Source organism: Arachis ipaensis, chromosome B3 (assembly GCF_059453495.1).
Source record: "Arachis ipaensis isolate K30076 ecotype BB chromosome B3, ASM5945349v1, whole genome shotgun sequence".
NCBI classification, from domain to species: domain Eukaryota; kingdom Viridiplantae; phylum Streptophyta; class Magnoliopsida; order Fabales; family Fabaceae; genus Arachis; species Arachis ipaensis.
Window position 1 is genome coordinate 123705355 of NC_142438.1, and position 21050 is coordinate 123726404.

General features: G+C 37.1%; 1 non-coding gene across 1 annotated transcript; it reads left to right on the plus strand.

Moving 5' to 3' along the window:
- The first annotated feature begins 19238 nt into the window (after positions 1 to 19238).
- On the plus strand, positions 19239 to 19346 carry LOC148572338 (small nucleolar RNA R71). Its single transcript, XR_015880395.1, has one exon. It is a non-coding gene; the product is annotated as a small nucleolar RNA R71 (small nucleolar RNA).
- The last annotated feature ends 1704 nt before the right edge of the window (positions 19347 to 21050 follow it).

A 21050-nucleotide genomic window follows, 5' to 3' on the forward strand; every position in this document is an offset into this window, starting at 1 on the left:
ATTCTTTTACAATTTTATTCCTAATTTTACAAATCTGTTTGTTCTTTCTGTGGGTGATTCAAGGATTCTGTCTAGAATTTGATGTGTTCTGTCATAGTTTTTTACAAATCCAATAGCTGTTTTTTATAACTCTGTTGGTATTTTATTGTTATTCTGTTGAAAATTTTTGTTGTTTTCTGTATATAATGTCTTTATTGATTTTTGGGCTGTTTTGACACATTTTTCTCTGTTGTTGGATAGGTGTCTATTTTTCTGATTCTGAGAATCTTTTTTTTTAATCTCCAAATAGATCTTGGGTGTCTGGTATGTACAGTCTTGGGTTGGACTGAACTTCTTCGTCTTCATCTGCTGGAATTGCTTTTATTGTTTTTAGAGAATTATGAATTCCTTCTTCTGAGGTGGCTGCTCCAAGGGCTGCCATCATCTGTTTTTATGGGCTAAGAAACGAGTCTCTTTTTCGTATGATATTTTCTCAAATCCCAAACTGTGGTTTGGCGGTTCTGATCTTTTTTGAGATATAATCATCCAGTTATCAATGATCCTTTTACTAATTAAGTTAAGGTCGGATTTGTTCAATCATTTTACTTTTATGTTTTTGATTAAACATTGTACGCTTGGAGTATTTTCATATCCTGTGGAGTCATATTCTAAGGTCATAATCCAACATATTCCCATAGTGGGAATGAAGGAAATCAGCTTATATCCATTTAAAAATAAGATTTTGTTTTTAAAATATTCATAAGCTATGCTAGCCTTTTTTGGAAAAATAGCTTCTATTGGTCCGAACTCTTAGAACCATACCTGAAGCTACTTAGGAAATTGTAGAAAAATTCCTTTGCCAAACCATATGAACTAGGAGTGTGAATTTGGAGAAAGATACAAGGTATACCATCAGACATCTATGTAATCATAATAGGAGTAATTTTGATGTTCGAATTTCTTAGTAAAATTTTTACATTTAAAAAAATGTCTTTTCCATTCTAGCAGAGTTATTACTTTGAGGATCTTAATTTTAGAGTATATTGTGTCTTTTGTGGTTGGGTCTTTATTATGCGTTAATTCAATAGATCCTGTGTCAACTAAAATAAATTCATAGAAGGTTCGAGTTTTTTGAATACTTACTGATGGGTAATGAAAAGTATTTGAAAAAACTATTTTGTAAAGGGTTCTTCTGTCCATCTTAAACCATTCTTTCTCTAAGGCCATTATTTTCATAGGTATAGATTTTTCATGGTAAGGATGTTCCTCGGATAATGGTTTAATTTTAAATAGATCAGATAGTTGTAATAATGTATATCTGTTAACAGTAGGAACTTTAAATAAGCTTTTAGTTGATGTAGATAATTTTTCGCTTTTAACGGTCAAAGGTTTAATGGCTAATTGTTTAGCTTGTAATGAAGTCGCTGGTTGGTCAAGTGGTTGACCATAATTCACTGCTTACTTGCTTCTTGCTTATTTCTACCTTGCAAAAATTCTCTTGTTAAAAAATCAGGTAATGCATTTGATTCACCTTTAATGTGTTCAATAGTAAAATCAAAGCATGATAATATAGCCTACTGATAAACCACTATTTTATGATTTATCTTGTGCTAATTTGAGTGGTTTTTATCAATTCTTTCCTCACTTATTCATATAATTTTCACGGTTTTACAATTTCTTTCTGATTTTGTGATATAGTTGAAAACATATTTCCTAAGCCTTTAAACTGTCAATTTTAATTACCCTTTATTACCATTCGATGCCGTGATCTATGTGTTAAGTGTTTTCAGGCTTTATAGGGCAGGGATGGCTTAGAGGATGGAAAGGAACGCGAGAAAATGAAGTTTTGAGAAGCTGGCAGTGACGCGCATGCATGGGTGACGCGTACGCGTGCCTGGCGCAGAGGACAAGCGACGCGTACGCGTGACTTACGCGTACGCGTGACAAGGAATTTCGCCAAACGACGCGCACGCGTGACCTATACGTACGCGTGACATGCGCCACGTGTAGAAAGTTGCAGAAAGCGCTGGGCGCGATTTCTGGGCTCCTTTTGGCTAGTTCCAAGCCCGAAAAACACAGAATAAGAGCTGCAGAATGGGGGAAACACAAGACACAACTCAGACACTTCTCATTATTCATAATTTAGGTTTAGATGTAGTTTCTAGAGAGAGAGATGCTCTCTCCTCTCTCTAGGATTTATGATTTCTCTTAATTTTAGGTTTATTTCTTCCCAATTCCAGGTTCAATGTTCCTTTAATTCAGTTTCTCTTCTACTTTTAGTTATTCTAGCATTCTAGTTTATTTATTTCCCAATTTGGTTTATGAACTCCATGTTAGATTTGATTTCTTTATTTAATACAATTTGAGGTATTTCATATTTATGATTTTAATTTAGCTTTTTGCATTCTTAGCTTTGGTTGAGTAATTGGAGACGCTTGAGTTATCAAACTCCTTTGTTGACTGATAATTGGAATTTGCTGGTTGATTTGGATCCCTCTAAGCTAGTCTTTCCTTAGGAGTTGACTAGGACTTGAGGAATCAAATTGATTAGTCCATTTGACTTCCTTTATTTAGTATGGGTTAACTAAGTGGGAGCAACAAACAATTCTCATCACAATTGATAAGGATAACTAGGATAGGACGTCTAGTTTCATACCTTGCCAAGAGTTTTCTTAATTATTAATTTACTTTCTTGCAATTTATTTTTCTTGTTCTTTATTCAAAAACCCCAAAAAGATAATATTCCATAACCAATAATAAATACACCTCCCTGCAATTCCGTGAGAGATAACCCGAGGTTTAAATACTTCGGTTATTAATTTTATTGGGTTTGCTTTAGTGACAAACAAGTTTTTGTACGAAAGGATTATTGTTAGTTTAGAAACTATACTTACAACGTGATTACTTTTGTGAAATTCTTTACTAGCAAAAATCCGATCGTCAAAATGGCGCCATTGCCGGGGATTTGCAAATGTGTGCCTTATTATTGGTTATTGTAAATATTTGCTTTTTGCTTGTTTGCTAGTTTTTGTTAGTTTAGGACTTAGTTGCTTATTTTTACTAGTTTTTGTTTTTATTTTCTTTAGCTACTATGAATTCTCACCCCTTTCGCTATGAGCTTAGTTCAAATTATGTTGTAGGGAATGGACGCTATAATGAGAACATGCATCAAGGTCAGAATAATCAAAGATGGGAGGAGCCACGAGGATTTGATCAACCCTTTTGGCAACAACCTCCTCCAAGGTGCCATGGGCAACGACCCTTCTACGATGCATCCCAAGACAATAGTTATAGTGGACCTTTTCGTGACAACCAACCTCCATCAAATTACTATGGTCAAGAGCCATTCCAGGGTGCGTATCAAGATGATGGATATGGTAGACCCCTTGTAGTTACCAACAAGCCCCACCATATGCTTATGAACCCCCTCCCCAATATAACTTTGAGCCACCATACTCACAAGCCACTACAACCATTCACCTTCTTATGACCCTAATCCTTATCCACCCAACCAACCACCATATGAACCGTATGAACCATACATAGTCCCACCCTCATTCCAACAGAATTACCCCCAAGAACCACTACCTCAATATTCACCATCTCCATACCCTTACCAAGAAGAACCACCTTCCTATTATGAACCCTTTCTCCAAAATAATGAACCCTCTATCCACCCCAACCTCCACTGGATGACAACATCTTTAATGTTATTTGCCAAAGGGAAATAGAGCTTCAAACCACACTTACCTCTGCTCTCACCAGTCTCACCTCTGCTCTCCAAACTCTTGTATCCCATGTGGATACATCAATCCAAGAGCAACATAATCGCAATTATGCTATTGACACGGAACAAGAGCAGCACGAGGAAGCCCAAAAGGTGAAAGACATCAATGAGGAGTCTGATTTTGTGTTAGAGCAAGTGAAGAAAGCCGAAACTATTAAAGAATAAGAGGTGGTCGAAGACTTAGGAGATGCAGAACCTCCATGAGAAACTCAAGTCATAGTGCCTCCTTCCAAGACGTTTGAATTTGATGTTGAAGAGGGTGTACAACCTCCAAGGCATATCATGGTTGAAGACTTGGAAGTTGTTGATCATGAGATGAGTTCAATAGTAAATGAGTTTCTACCTACAATTGAACTCTCTCCCATTGAACTAGAGGAAGAGGTTACTGTTGCAGAAGCTTGTCAAGAGGTGGAAGTTGTCAAGGAAGAGCTCAAGGGAATGGAGCTGGAAATCACCTTGCCAAAGTTGTTGGAGACCTCTCCTCCAAAGCCATCACCATCCATTCCTTCATTCAAGTGGATAAATCTCTCATCTCTAAGCTTAATTAGCCTACTTGAATATGCTTTGCTTGAGACAGATGGGCAACTTAGAGCTCTTTGTGGCTATAAGAGTAAGAGGGAGATGGTTAGTGGTAAGAATTATCATGCAAGGTTCAATATGGTTGCATGCTCCAAATTGAAGTACATGGGTTGGTATAATTCTCAATTGAATGGGTCTAGGCGGTTGTTTGGATGTCTAAGTGAGAATTCCAATTGCTCACCACCCAAGTGGAAAAATGATGATCAACAAGAAGACGGGTGCAAAAGCAAGGTTTGGGACCCCGGAATCCATTCTAGCAATCAACACTCTTGGGGCCTTGTCACTTGCTTTAACTTGCTTGAAGGCTTTATGCAACTAGTGTGAGATCCCGAAGGCTATCGGAATTACAAACACTGGTGGGGATTCCAAGACGAGTTCAAGCACAAGCCTCCATGACAAGGAGCTCACCACATGTCCAACTTAAGGACTCTAACTAAAAGTGCTAGGTGGGAGACAACCCACCATGGTATGATCTTTCAATTTTATTCTTAGTTTTATTTTATTTTGATTTTTATCAATGTTCATCTATAATTTTTGAATAATCATCTGCATCTACATTCTGCATATTTAAAAAAAAAGGGGGATCGACGCGCAAGCGTCTACGACGCGCACGCGTCGTGTGTGACTACGCAACAAAAAAAACGACCAGAGAGTTGAGATGGAGACGCGCAGGAGGGGTGCATGGCACACAAGCCACCCCACGCGTACGCGTGCTTCACGCGTACGCATCCCCTGCAAAAAGTTCAACCCACACGTAAGCGTCAGCGACGCGTACGCGTGGGCACGAAAATTGGCGTAAAAGCGTGCTGAACAAAGAGTTGTGATGGTATAGGGCTGGCACTGTACTAGAGGCGAAAAATCACCCCACGCGTACGCATCCTTGACGCGGGCGCGTTATTTCACTTTCAGACCACCCACGCGTACACGTGGGCGACGCTTACGCGTCGAATGGCCAACTGAGTTTTCACGCGTACGCGTGATGCCTGCGCGCACGTCGCGTCCCATTTTTTCATTCCCTTCTCCTTTCTTCTCTCTTTTCTCTTTCTTTCTTCCTCCTTTCTTACTTTCTTTTTCTTCATTTATTTAACTTCTCATCCTTATTCTCTTTCATTCTATTTTTCCTATTGCATTTGCATACTTTCATTCATTGCATTTTAATTTTGTGCATATTTTTATTTTCTTCTCTACGTTATTATTTTACCATTGGTGTTAAACGGTTCTTATTCAAGTGATTGCATCTCTTTTACATCCTGATTGCTTCGTGACTTGTTTTACACTGTTGGGTGATATTATTTATCTGTCCATGCCAATCTTTTATGACACCTGTGTTCTTTTTTGTATTGACATGAATTTATATCATCTTTTATTATCTATTGTCTTTTCCCCTTCGTTGCAATTTTTGCACTATTGATATGCCATTTGCTTTTACTGTTTTCTCACTTGCATGTTGTAGCTACCATGTAATTGAGACCCTCATTATTTGGCATTAGCCCATCCATATTTTATTTATTCTCTTATATTTATTTCTGGGTTACTTTTCTTCTTTGTCCTCTTCTTTCAGGATGGCCACCGAGACGGAAAACGAGAAGCGTCTCAATGGGGCGACAGACAAGTCCATCTGCACTATCTTTGGAGAAAAGCATCAGTTGTAGCAATCCGTCCACTTGCACATCTCAGCATGCACCGAAGACGGTGCAATCTTTAAGTGTGGGGAAGTCGATACCGACTTTCGTGGGTTAGTTATTTGCTTCTTAACACAAATTTTTAATTTTCTATGTTAATTTAATTGTTGCATTTGCATATTTGATTGCATGTTTGTTTGATTTTGTGCATATGTTACCACTGCTTGGTCGAAGTAATAATTTCTTTTCAAGACCCTGTTTTATAGCATTTCACTAATTTTGAAAATTTGTGTTAAACTTGTCTGAAGACTATAATTTGGAACATAAATTATAGCTAAGAACACACAACCCGTGAGATTTGAGCTTAATTACATGGTTACATTATTTAACCATAATATTTTATTCTTGTGTATTTTCTTCTCTATGATTGTAATTTATATTTTGTTCTATTCTATATGTCCATTGTTTAGTATATTTACATGCTTACATATGATTGAGGTTATCGTTTGTTATTACCTCACTTATCCCAAATAGCCTACCCTTTCAATCACCTTTGTTAGCCACCTTGAGCCTTTTAATCCCCTTTTATTCTTTATGTTACCACATCACTAGCCTTAAGCAGAAAAATAATGAACTACCCCAATTGAATCTTTGGCTAGCTTAAGATAGGGATTTGTGTCAAATTAAGTGTGGGAAACTGTGAGAACTTGGGTTGATGAAAGTGTGTTGTGTTCTATTAACAAAATATTGGGAATTTGGGTACCTACTCATGTGAGACCAGAAAATTAAAAATCCATGTGCATTGATATGTTATGTTTACTTTTATATTTTTACTTAAAAAAAATCTAATAAATAAATAAATAAGTAATTAAATAAGGGGACAAAATTACCCCAATGCTAAGTTTAATAAAAGATCAATGCATGTGTGATAAAATTAAAGAAATATTTGGTACATGAGTATATGATACAAAGGTAGGAATTATGGGTAGCTAGGCATGATTTTAGAGTTACATAGTGTGTGTGTGTGTGTTAGGTAAGAGCTTAGGTTAGTCAAAGATTCATATTTCAGCTCACTTGGCCATACATATATCCTCACCCTTACCTTAGCCCCATTACAACTTGGAAAAGACCTCATGATGTTTGTATTAGTATACTAAATTTTTGTTGATTGGTTAGATGAAGAACAAAGTCTAGAGAGCATAACTAGAGAAGAGTAGAGTGATTAACCTTAGACACTTGAGAGATTAGAGTGATATACACTACCAGTGAGGGTTCGATGCTTGATTCTATGTTCCCTGCTTTCATGAGCTATCTTCTTACAAGTACTTGTCTTTTATTATATGATTTGAATTAGTGGAATCTGGTCTATCTTTGTCTTGAAGAACTTATTTGCTTTTAACCAAGTAGACAAAATCATCATAGCATATAGTTGCATTCATAGGTTGCATCTCGTGAGTCTTACGTTCTCCCATTCATTCTTTTGTCTCCTTGAGCTTAGCATGAGAACATGCTAATGTTTAAGTGTGGAGAGATTGATAAACCACTATTTTATGGTTTATCTTGTGCTAATTTAAGTGGTTTTTATCAATTCTTTGCTCACTTATTCATATAATTTGCATGGTTTTACAATTCCTTTCTGATTTTCTGATATAGTTGAAAACATATTTCCTAGGCCTTTAAACTATCAATTTTAATTACCCTTTATTACCATTCGATGCCGTGATCTGTGTGTTAAGTTTTTTCAGGCTTTATAGGGCAGGGATGGCTTAGAGGATGAAAAGGGAGCGTGCAAAAGTAGAAGGAACGCGAGAAAATGAAGTTTTGAGAAGCTGGCAACGACGCGCATGCATGGGTGACGCGTACGCGTGCCTAGAGCAGAGGACAAGCGACGCGTACGCGTGACTTACGCGTACGCGTGACAAGGAATTTCACCAAACGACGCGCACGCGTGACCTACGCGTACGCGTGACCTACGCGTACGCGTGACATGCGCTACGTGCAGAAAGTTGCAGAAAGCACTGTGTGCGATTTCTAGACTCTTTTTGGCCTAGTTCCAAGCCCAAAAAACACAGAATAAGAGCTACAGAATGAGGGAAACTGATGAGCGGATAATTTATACGCTTTTGGCATTGCTTTTAGGTAGTTTTTAGTATAATTTAGTTACTTTTTACTATGTTTTTATTAGTTTTTATGCAAAATTCACATTTCTAGAATTTACTATGAGTTTGTGTATTTTTCAGTGATTTCAGGTATTTTCTGGCTGAAATTGAGGGACTTGAGCAAAAATCTGATTCAGAGGCTGAAAAAGGACTGCAGATGCTGTTGGATTCTGACCTCTCTGCACTCGAACTGAATTTTCTGGAGCTACAGAAACCTAATTGGCGAGCTCTCAATTGCGTTGGAAAGTAGACATCCACGGCTTTCCAGCAATATATAATAGTCCATACTTTGCCCAAGTTTTGATGATGCAAATTGGCATTCAAACGCCAACTTCCTGCCCTATTCTAGATTTAAACGCCAGAAACAGGTTACAAACCAGAGTTAAACGCCACAAACAGGCTGCAACCTGGCGTTTAACTCCAAGAGAAGTCTCTACACGTGTAAAGCTCAATGCTCAGCCCAAGCACACACCAAGTGGGCCCCGAAAGTGGATTTTTGCATCATTTACTCATTTCTGTAAACCCTAGTTACTAGTTTAGTATAAAAACTACTTTTAGTGATTTATTTCACATCTTTTGATCATTTTTGAGACTATCTTTGTATCAATTTTGATCTCTTGATCACGTTTAGGGGGCTGGCCATTCGGCCATGCCTGGACCTTCATCACTTAAGTATTTTCAACGGTGGAGTTTCTACACCCCATAGATTAAGGTGTGGAGCTCTGCTGTTCTTCATGAATTAATGCAAAGTACTATTATTTTTCTATTCAATTCAAGCTTATTCTTATTCCAAGATATTCACTCGCACTTCAACCTGATGAATGTGGTGACCCGTGACACTCATCATTATTCTCACCTATGAACACGTGCCTGACAACCACTTCCGTTCTATCTGTAATAGCTTGAGTGTATATCTCTTAGCCTCCTGGTTCACGATCAGAGTCTTCGTGGTATAGGCTAGAATTATTGGTGGCCATTCCTGAGATCCGGAAAGTCTAAACCTTGTCTGTGGTATTCCAAGTAGGATCTGGGAAGGGATGACTATGACGAGCTTCAAACTCGCGAGTGTTGGGCATAGTGACAGACGCAAAATGATCAATGGATCCTATTCCAACACGATCGAGAACTGACAGATGATTAGCCATGCGGTGACAGCGCATTTGGACCATTTTCACTGAGAGGACGGACGGTAGCCATTGACAACGGTGATCCCCCAACATAAAGCTTGCCATGGAAAGGAGTATGAATGATTGAATGAAGGCAGTAGGAAAGCAGAGATTCAGAAGGAGCAAAACATCTCCATACGCTTATCTGAAATTCTCACCAATGGATTACATAAGTACTTCTATCTTATTTTATATTTTATTTATATTTTAATTATCAAAACTTCACAACCATTTGAATCCACCTGACTGAGATTTACAAGGATGACCATAACTTGCTTCAAGCCGACAATCTCCGTGGGATTGACCCTTACTCACATAAGGTTTATTACTTGGACGACCCAGTGCACTTGCTGGTTAGTTGTGCGGAGTTATGAAAAAGAATTGAGATTATGAACGTGCGTACCAAGTTTTTGGCGCCGTTTTAGAGATCACAATTTCGTGCACCAAGCTTTTAGCACCGTTGCCGGGGATTGTTCGAGTTTGGACAAATGACGGTTCATCTTGTTGCTCAGATTAGGTAATTTTATTTTAATTTTAAGCTTTTTGTTTTTATTATTTTTAATTTTGAAAAAAAAATTTTAAAAAAATAAATTATTCTATGTTCTTCAGAACTTTTAAGAATGAATTCTAGAATTTCATGAGATATGTTGAATCCTGGCTGGCTATTAAGCCATGTCTAATTTTTTGGACCGAGGTTTCAACTATCCTTAGAAGAGCTTCTTTGTCTTTCTCAGCAAATTAGTTGTTGTATGTAATGATCTGCTAAAGCTTGGCTGGCCATTGGCTATGTCTAGTGTTTTAGACTGGAGTTTTCACTGAAAGCTTGGCTGGCTAGTAAGCCATGGCTAATTCCTGGACTGGAGCTTTAGACTAACATTGCATGATTCCTGGAATTCTCATTAAAAATTTTGAAATCCTTATTTTTCTTTTTCTAAATAATTTTCGAAAAATACAAAAAAAATTAATAAAATCATAAAACCAAAAAAATAATTTTGTGTTTCTTGTTTGAGTCTAGTGCCAAATTATAAGTTTGGTGTCAATTGCATCCTTTTAATTTCCTGAAAATTTTCGAAAACTCAGGCATGGTGTTCTTCATGATCTTCTTTGTTTGATCTTTGCATTTTCATGTTTTGTGTCTTTTCTTGTTTTTCATATGCATTTTCAATTTGTTAGTGTCTAAAGTTTGAAAATTTCTAAGTTTCGTGTCTTGCATGTTTTTCTTTTCTTAAAAATTTTCAAAAATAAGTTTTGGTGTTCATCTTGACATTCAAAGTGTTCTTAGTGTTCATCTTGACATTCAAAGTGTTCTTGCATGCATTAGTTGTTTTGATTCATAATTTTTATGTTTTGTTTCAATTTGGTGTTTTCTCTCTCTCTTTACTAAAAATTCAAAAATAAAAAATATATCTTTCCTTATTTTACTCATCAATTTCAATTTCAAAATTCTATCTTTTCAAATCTTTTTCAAAAATCAAATCTTTTTCATTTATTTTTTACATATTTTTAGAAATTTTTTTATTTTCAAAATCTTTTTCTTATTCTTACTTCATAATTTCGAAAATCTCACTAACATTTAATATTTTGATTAAAAAATTTCCAAGTTGTTACTTGCCTATTAAGAAAGGTTCAATCTTTAAACTCTAGAATCATATCTTTTTAGTTTCTTGTTAGTCAAGTAATCAACTTTAATTTCAAAAATCAAATCTTTTTAATTTCCTTTTCAAATATTTTTCAAAATGATTTTCAATCATATCTTTTTCAAAAATCAGTTTCAAAATCTTTTCTAACTTCTTATCTTTTCAAAATTGATTTTCAAATCTTTTTCAATTAACTACTTGACTTTTTGGTTTGATTTTAAAAGTTTTCTATTTTAATCATATCTTTTTCAAAATCACCTAACTAATTTTCTCTCTCTAATTTTCGAAAACTCCTACCCACTTTTTCAAAATTCTTTTTAATTAACTAATAGTTTCAATTTTTAATTTTAATTTTGTTTCTCTTTTTAATTTTCGAATTCTAACTAATAATTAAAATAAAAACAAAAATATTTTTCTTTTATTCTTTTTAAAATTCGAAATTCTCTCTCTCTCATCTCTTTCTATTTATTTATTTATCTACTAACACTCCTCTTCCACTCAAAATTTGAACCCCCTCTTCTTCACTGTGTTCGAATTTTTCTCTTCTCCTTCTTCTATTCTTCTCTTCTTCTACTCACATAAATGAATCTCTATATTGTGACTTAGAGGATTCCTATTCTTTTCTGTTCTCTTCTTTTTCATATGAGCAGGAACATGGACAAAGACATTCTTATTTAAGCTGATCCTGAACCTGAAAGGACTCTTAAGAGGAAACTAAGAGAAGCTAAAACACAACCCTCTGGAGAGGACATGACAGAAATTTTCGAAAAAGAATGAGACATGGCCGAACCAAATAACAACAATGCCAACAATACAAGGAAGATGCTTGGTGACTTCATTACACCTTCTTCTGACTTCTGTGGAAGAAGCATCTCAATTCCTGCCATTGGAGCAAACAACTTTGAGCTTAAGCCTCAATTAGTTTCTCTAATGCAGCAGAATTGCAAGTTTCATGGACTTCCATTGGAAGATCCTCATCAGTTCTTAGCTGAATTCTTGCAAATCTGTGACACTGTCAAGACCAATGGAGTTGATCCCGAGGTCTATAGGCTTATGCTTTTCCCTTTTGCTGTAAGAGACAGAGCTAGAACATGGTTGGATTCACAACCTAAGGAAAGCCTGAACTCTTGGGAAAAGCTGGTCAGTGCTTTCCATGCCAAATTCTTTCCACCTCAAAAGATGAGCAAGCTTAGAGTGGAAATCCAAACCTTTAGATAGAAGGAAGGTGAGTCCCTCAATAAAGCTTGGGAAAGATATAAGCAATTGATCAAAAGGTGTCCTACTAACATGCTTCCAGAATGAAGCATCATATGTATATTCTATGATGGTTTGTCTGAGTTGTCAAAAATGTCATTGGACCATTCTGCAGGAGGATCTCTTCATCTGAAAACCCCTGTAGAAGCTCAGGAACTCATTGAAATGGTTGCAAATAACCAGTTCATGTACACCTCTGAGAGGAATCCTGTGAACAATGGGACGCCTCAGAAGAAGGGAGTTCTTGGAATTAATACTTTGAATGCCATATTGGCTCAGAACAAAATATTGACTCAGCAAGTCAATATAATTTCTCAGAGTCTGAATGGATTGCAAGCTGCATCCAACAGTACTAAAGAAGCATCTTCTGAAGAAGAAGCTTATGATCCTGAGAATCCTGCAATGGCAGAGGTGAATTACATGGGAGAACCCTATGGAAATACCTATAATCCTTCATGGAGAAATCATCCAAATTTCTCATGGAAGGACCAATAGAAGTGGTGCGCGAAATTGTGATCATCAACAATGGCGCCAACAACTTGGAGCTCTCAAACGTGAATCACACTTTGTCACAATTCCGCACAACTAACCAGCAAGTGCATTGGGTCGTCCAAGTAATAAACCTTACGTGAGTAAGGGTCGATCCCACGGAGATTGTCGGCTTGAAGCAAGCTATGGTCACCTTGTAAATCTCAGTCAGGCGGATTCAAATGGTTTTAGAGATTTGATAATTAAAAGATAAATGAGACGTAAAATAAAGATAGAGATACTTATGTAATTTATTGGTGAGAATTTCAGATAAGCGTATAGAGATGCTTTTGTTCCTCCTGAACCTCTTCTTTCCTGCTGCCTTCATCCAATCCTTCATACTCCTTTCCATGGCAAACTTTATGTTGGGCATCACCGTTGTCAATGGCTACATCCCGTCCTCTCTGTGAAAATAGTCCAATGCGCTGTCACTGCATGGCTAATCATCTGTCGGTTCTCGATCATACTGGAATAGGATTTACTATCCTTTTGCGTCTGTCACTATGCCCAGCACTCGCGAGTTTGAAGCTCGTCACAGCCATCCCTTCCCAGATCCTACTCAGAATACCACAGACAAGGTTTAAACTTTCCGGATCTCGGGAATGGCCGTCCATGGGTTCTAACTTATACCACGAAGATTCTAATATCTCGCACTCGGTCCCCTGTATTAGATATCTAAGAGATATTCATTCTATCTCATCTTCATGTTGAACGAAAGTGGTTGTCAGGCACGCATTCATAGGTGAGAATGGTGATGAGCGTCACATAATCATCACATTCATCATGTTCTTGGGTGCGAATGAATATCTTAGAATAGGAATAAGCTTGAATTGAATAGAAAAATAATAGTACTTTGCATTAATTCATGAGGAACAGCAAAGCTCCACACCTTAAACTATGGTGTGTAGAAACTCTACCATTGAAAATACATAAGAACAAGGTCCAGGCATGGCCGAGAGACCAGCCCCCTAATCATGATCAAAGGATCAAAAGATAATCCAAAGATAATCCAAAGATGTAAATACAATAGTAAAAAGTCCTACTTATACTAAACTAGATACTAGGGTTTACAGAAATGAGTAATTGATGCAGAAATCCACTTCTGGGGCCCACTTGGTATGTGCATGGGCTGAGCATTGAGCTTTACATGTGTAGAGGCTTCTTTGGAGTTAAACGCCAATTTTTAACCTGTTTCTGGCGTTTAACTCCACTTTGCAACCTGTTTCTGGCATTTAACTCCAGAATGCAGTATGGAACTGGCATTGAACGCCAATTTGTGTCATCTAAAATCAGACAAAGTATGGACAATTATATATTGCTAGAAAGTCCTGGATGTCTACTTTCCAACGCAATTGTGAGTGCACCATTTGGAGTTCTGTAGCTCTAGAAAATCCACTTTGAATGCAGGGAGGTCAGAATCCAACAGCATCTACAATCCTTCTTCAACCTCTGAATATGATTTTTGCTCAAGTCCCTCAATTTCAGCCAGAAATTACCTGAAATCACAGAAAAACACACAAACTCATAGTAAAGTCCAGAAATGTAAATTTTGCATAAAAACTAATAAAAACATAGTAAAAACTAACTAAATTATACTAAAAACTACCTAAAAGCAATGCCAAAAACCGTATAAATTATCCGCTCATCACAACACCAAACTTAAATTGTTGCTTGTCCCCAAGCAACTGAAAATCAAATAGGATAAAAAGAAGAGAATATACTATAAATTCCAAAATATCAATGAAACTTAGCTCCAATTAGATGAGCGAGACTAGTAGCTTTTTGCCTCTGAACAGTTTTGGCATCTCACTTTATCCATTGAAGTTCAGAATGATTGGCATATATAGGAACTTAGAATTTAGATAGTGTTATTGATTCTCCTAGTTCAGTATGTTGATTCTTGAACACAGCTACTTTATGAGTCTTGGCCGTGGCCCTAAGCACTTTGTTTTCTAGTATTACCACCGGATACATAAATGCCAGAGACACATAACTGGGTGAACCTTTTCAGATTGTGACTCAGCTTTGCTAAAGTCCCCAATTAGAGGTGTCCAGGGTTCTTAAGCACACTTTTTTTTTGCTTTGGACCTTGACTTTAACCGCTCAGTCTCAAGTTTTCACTTGACACCTTCACGCCACAAGCACATGGTTAGGGATAGCTTGGTTCAGCCGTTTAGGCCAGGATTTTATTCCTTTAGGCCCTCCTATCCACTGATGCTCAAAGCCTTGGATCCTTTTTATTTACCCTTGCCTTTTGGTTTTAAGGGCTATTGGCTTTTTGCTCTTGCCTTTTGGTTTAAAGAGCTTTTGGCTTTTTCTGCTTGCTTTTTCTTTTTCTTTCTTCTCTTTTTTTTTGCCATTTTTCTTTTCTCTTTTTTTTTGCAAGCTTTTGTATTCACTGCTTTTTCTTGCTTTAAGAATGAATTTTTTTTATTTTTCAGATTATCAATAACATTTCTCCTTTTTCATCATTCTTTCAAGAGCCAACATTTTTAACATTCATAAACCACAATTTCAAAAGACATATGCACTGTTCAAGCATTCATTCAGAAAACAAAAAGTATTGTCACCACATCAAAATAATTAAACTAGTTTCAAGGATGAATTCAAAACCATGTACTTCTTGTTCTTTTGTAATTAAAACATTTTTCATTTAAGAGAGGTGATGGATTCATAGGACATTCATAACTTTAAGGCATAGACACTTAAATACTAATGATCATATAGTAAAGACACAAACATAAATAAACATAAAGCATAGTAAACGAAAAACAGAGAAAAATAAGAACAAGGAGATTAAGGAACGGGTCCACCTTAGTGAGGGTGGCGCTTCCTCTTCTTGAAGAACCAATGGTGCTCTTGAGCTCCTCTATGTCTCTTCCTTGTCTTTGTTGCTCCTCCCTCGTAGCTCTTTGATCTTCTCTAATCTCATGGAGGATGATGGAATGCTCTTGGTGTTCCATCCTTAGTTGTCCCATGTTGGAACTTAATTCTCCTAGGGAGGTGTTGATTTGCTCCCAATAGTTTTGCGGAGGGAAGTGCATCCCTTGAGGTATCTCAGGGATTTCATGGTGGGAAATTTCCTCATGCTCTTGTTGAGATCCATGATCTCTTGTTTGCTCCATCCTTTTCTTAGTGATGGGCTTGTCATCTTCAATGAGGGTGTCTCCCTCTATGTCAATTCCAGCCGAATTGCAGAGGTGGCAAATGAGGTGAGGAAAGGCTAACCTTGCCAAGGTAGAGGACTTGTCAGCCACCTTGTAGAGTTCTTGAGGTATAATATCATGAACTTCCACTTCCTCCCCAATCATGATACTATGGATCATGATGGCCCGGTCTATAGTAATTTCAGACCGGTTGCTAGTAGAAATGATTGAGCATTGAATAAACCCCAACCATCCTCTAGCTACAGGCTTAAGGTCCAGTCTTCTCAATTGAACCGGCTTGCCTCTTGAGTCAACTTTCCATTGAGCTCCTTCTACACATATGTCCACGAGGACTTGGTCCAACCTTTGATCAAAATTGACCCTTCTAGTGTAGGGGCGTGCGTTCTCTTCCATCATTGGCAAGTTGAACGCCAGCCTTACATTTTCTGGACTGAAATCTAAGTATTTCCCCCGAACTATGGTAAGCCAATGCTTTGGATTCGGGTTCACACTTTGATCATGGTTCCTAGTGATCCATGCATTTGCATAGAACTCTTGAACCATTAAGATCCCGACTTGTTGAATGGGGTTGGTGAGAACTTCCCAACCTCTTCTTCGGATCTCATGTCAGATTTCCGGATACTCATTCTTTTTGAGCTTGAAAGGAACCTCAGGGATCACTTTCTTCTTGGCCACAACTTCATAGAAGTGGTCTTGATGGACCTTTGAGATGAATCTCTCCATCTTCCATGACTCAGAGGTGGAAGCAATTGCCTTCTCTTTCCTCTTTCTAGAGGTTTCTCTGGCCTTAGGTGCCATTAATGGTTATGGAAGAATAAAAAGCAATGCTTTTACCACACCAAACTTAAAATGTTTGCTCGTCCCCGAGCAAAAGAAGAAATAAAGAAGAAGAAGAAGAAGAGAAATGGAGAAGAGGGAGAGAAAGGTGGTTTCGGCCAAGGGGAAGAAGAGAGGGTTGTATTGTGTAAAAATGAAGAAGGAATGAGGTGTTTATATAGGAGTGGGGAGAGGGTTAGGGTTCGGCCATTAGGGTTGGATTTGGGAGGGAAAATAGTTTGAATTTGAAGGTAGGTGAGGTTTCTGGGGAAGAGGGGATGGATGTGAGTGGTGAAGAGTGAGTGAGGTGATTGGTGAAGGGTATTTGGGAAAGAGAGTTATGAAAAGGTGTGAAGAGGAGAGAAGAAGGTAGGTGGGGATCCTATGGGGTCCACAGATCCAGTGGGGCCAAGGACTTAACACCCCTGCTCCAATTAGGCATGTAAAATGCCCTTGCTGTGCAATCCTGGTGTTTAACGCCAGACTGCTACTTGTTTCTGGCGTTAAATGCCCAAATGTAGCCTGTTTCTGGCGTTTAACGCCAGGTAAATGCTTGTTTCTGGCGTTAAACGCCAGCTTGGTGCTTGTTTCTGGCGTTAAACGCCAGACAGATGCTTGTTTCTGGCATTTAAACGCCAGAATGCTCCTCCTCCAGGGTGTGCTATTTTTAATGCTATTTTTCATTCTGTTTTTGATTTTTCAGTAGTTTTTGTGACTCCACATGATCATCAACCTAATAAAACATGAAATAACAAAAAGAAAATAAAATAGATATGATTAAATAACATTGGGTTGCCTCCCAACAAGCGCTTCTTTAATGTCAATAGCTTGACAATGAGCTCTCATGGAGCCTCACAGATAATCAGAGCAAGGTTGGAACCTCCCAACACCAAACTTAGAGTTTGAATGTGGGGGTTCAATACCAAACTTAGAGTTTGGTTGTGGCCTCCCAACACCAAACTTAGAGTTTGACTGTGGGGGCTTTGGTTGACTCTGCAGTGAGAGAAGCTTTTCATGCTTCCTCTCCATGGTTACAGAAGGAGATCCTTGAGTTTTAAACACAAGGTTGTCCTTATTCAGTTGAAGGACCAACTCTCCTCTGTCCACATCAATCACAGCTCTTGCTGTGGCTAGGAAGGGTCTTTCAAGGATGATAGATTCATTCTCTTCCTTCCCAGTGTCTAGGATTATGAAATCAGCAGAGATGTAAAGGCCTTCAACCTTTACTAGCACGTCCTCTACTAGTCCATAAGCCTGTTTTCTTGAGTTGTCTGCCATTTCTAATGAGATTCTGGTAGCTTGCACCTCAAAGATCCCAAGTTTCTCCATTACAGAGAGTGGCATTAAGTTTATTCCTGACCCTAGGTCACATAGAGCCTTCTCAAAGGTCATGGTGCCTATGTTACAGGGAATTAGGAATTTACCATGATCCTGTTTCTTTTGAGGTAATTTCTGCCTATCCAATGCATTTAGTTCATTGGTGAGCAAGGGAGGTTCATCTTCCCAAGTCTCATTACCAAATAATTTGGCATTCAGCTTCATGATTGCACCAAGATACTTAGCAACTTGCTCTTCAGTGACGTCTTCATTCTTTTCAGAAGAAAAATACTCATCAGAGCTCATGAAGGGAAGAAGGAGGTTTAATGGAATCTCTATGGTCTCTAGATGAGCCTAAGATTTATTTGGTTCCTCAAAGGGAAACTCCTTATTGGTCACTGAACGTCCCAGGAGGTCTTCCTCACTAGGATTCACGTCCTCTCCCTCCCTTATAGGTTCGGCCATGATGGTTAAATCAATGGCCTTGCACTCTCTCTTTGGATTCTCTTCTGTATTGCTTGGGAGAGTACTAGGAGGGGTTTCAGTGACTCTTTTACTCAGCTGGTCCACTTGTGCCTCCAAATTTCTAATGGAGGACCTTGTTTCATTCATGAAACTCATAGTGGCCTTTGATATATCAGAGACTATATTTGCTAAGCTAGATGGACTCTGCTCAGAATTCTCTGTCTGTTGCTGAGTGGATGATGGAAAAGGTTTGCTATTGCTAAACCTGTTTCTTCCACCATTATTAAAGCCTTGTTGAGGCTTTTGTTGATCCTTCCATGAGAAATTTAGATGATTTCTCCATGAGGAATTATAGGTGTTTCCATAGGGTTCACCCATGTAATTCACCTCTGCTATTGTAGGGTTCTCAGGATCATAAGCTTCTTCTTCAAAAGATGCCTCTATAGTACTGTTGGATGCAGCTTGCATTCTATTCAGACTCTGAGAAATCATATTGACTTGCTGAGTCAATATTTTGTTCTGAGCCAATATGGCATTTAGAGTATCAATTTCAAGAACTCCCTTCCTCTGAGGCGTCCCATTATTCACAGGATTCCTTTCAGAAGTGTACATGAACTGGTTATTTGCAACTATGTCAAGGAGTTCCTGAGCTTCTGCAGGTGTTTTCTTTAGGTGAATGGATCCACCTGCAGAATGGTCCAATGACATCTTTGATAATTCAAATAGACCATCATAGAATATATCCAGGACGGTCCATTCTGAAAGCATGTCAGAAGGACACTTTTTGGTCAGTTCCTTGTATCTCTCCCAAGCTTCATAGAGGGATTCACCTTCTTTCTATTTGAAGGTTTGAACATCCACTCTAAGCTTGCTAAGCTTTTGAGGAGGAAAGAACTTGGCTAAGAAAGCTGTGACCAGCTTATCCCAAGAGTTCAGGCTATCTTTAGGTTGAGAATCCAACCATATTCTAGCTCTGTCTCTTACAGCAAATGGGAAAAGCATAAGCCTGTAGACCTCGGGAGCAACCCCATTGGTCTTAACAGTATCACAGATCTGCAAGAATTCAGTTAAGAACTGAAAAGGATCTTCTGATGGAAGTCCATGAAATTTGCAGTTCTGTTGCATCAGAGAAACTAATTGAGGCTTTAGCTCAAAATTGTTTGCTCCAATGGCAGGGATTGAGATGCTTCTTCCATGTAAATTGGAATTTTGTGCAGTAAAGTCACCGAGCATCTTCCTTGCATTGTTATTATTTTCGGCCATGTCTCCTTCTTTTTCGAAAATTTTTGTCAGATTTTCTCCAGAGAGTTGTGCTTTGGCTTCCCTTAGCTTCCTCTTCAGAGTCCTTTCAGGTTCAGGATCAGCTTCAACAAGAATATTCTTATCCTTGTTCCTGCTCATATGAAAAATAAAAAAACATAAAAGAAAATATAGAATCCTCTATGTCACAGTATAGAGATTCCTTTATGTGAGTAGAAGAAGATAATAATAGAAGAAGATAAGAATCCAAGCACACGGGAGATGAGAGAATAATTCGAAAATTAAATAAAATAAAATAAAAATATTTTTGTTTTTAATTTAAAATCAAAGTTAGAATTCGAAAATTTAAAAAGAAAATTAAATCAAACTAAAATTTAAAACGAATAGTTAATTGAAAAGAAATTTTGAAAAAGAGGAAGGTGATTTTCGAAAATTAGAGAGAGAATTAGTTAGGTAGTTTTGAAAAGGATATGATTGAAATAGTAAACTTTTAAAATCAAACAAAAAGTCAAGTAGTTAATTGAAAAAGATTTGAAAATCAATTTTTGAAAAGATAAGGAGTTAGAAAAGAAGTTAGAAAAGATTTTGAAATTGATTTTGAAAAAGATGTGATTGAAACTTATTTCTAAAAAGATTTGAAAAAAAGAAATTTAAAAAGATTTGATTTTGGAAATTAAAGTTGATTACTTGACTAACAAGAAACTAAAAAGATATGGTTTAAAATTTAAAGATTGAACCTTTCTTAATAAGCAAGTAACAAACTTAAAATTTTTGAATCAATCACATTAATTGTTAGTAAAGATTTTGAAATTATGAAACAAAATAAGAAAAAGGATTTTTGAAAATCAATTTGAAATTTTCAAAAATTATGAAAGAAAAATGAAAAAGATTTGATTTTTGAAAAAGAAAAAAGGGAAAGATATTTTATGAGTGAAAAAGGAAAATATATTTTTTTGATTTTTTGAATTTTTAATGAAGAAAGAGAAAAACATCAAAAAGACTCGATGTATGAAAATTTTGGATAAAAAAAAATGATGCATGCAAGAACACTATGAATGTCAAGATGAACACCAAGAACACTTTGAAGATCAAGATGAATCATCAAGACTTATTTTTGAAAATTTTTAAGAAAAGAAAAACATGCAAGACACCAAACTTAGAAATTTTTAATGTAACGACACTAACAAATTGAAAATGCATATGAAAAATAAGAAAAAACACAAAACAAGAAATTTTAAAGATCAAACAAGAAGACTTACCAAGAACAACTTGAAGATCATGAAGAATGCAATGCATGGATTTTCGAAAATTTTA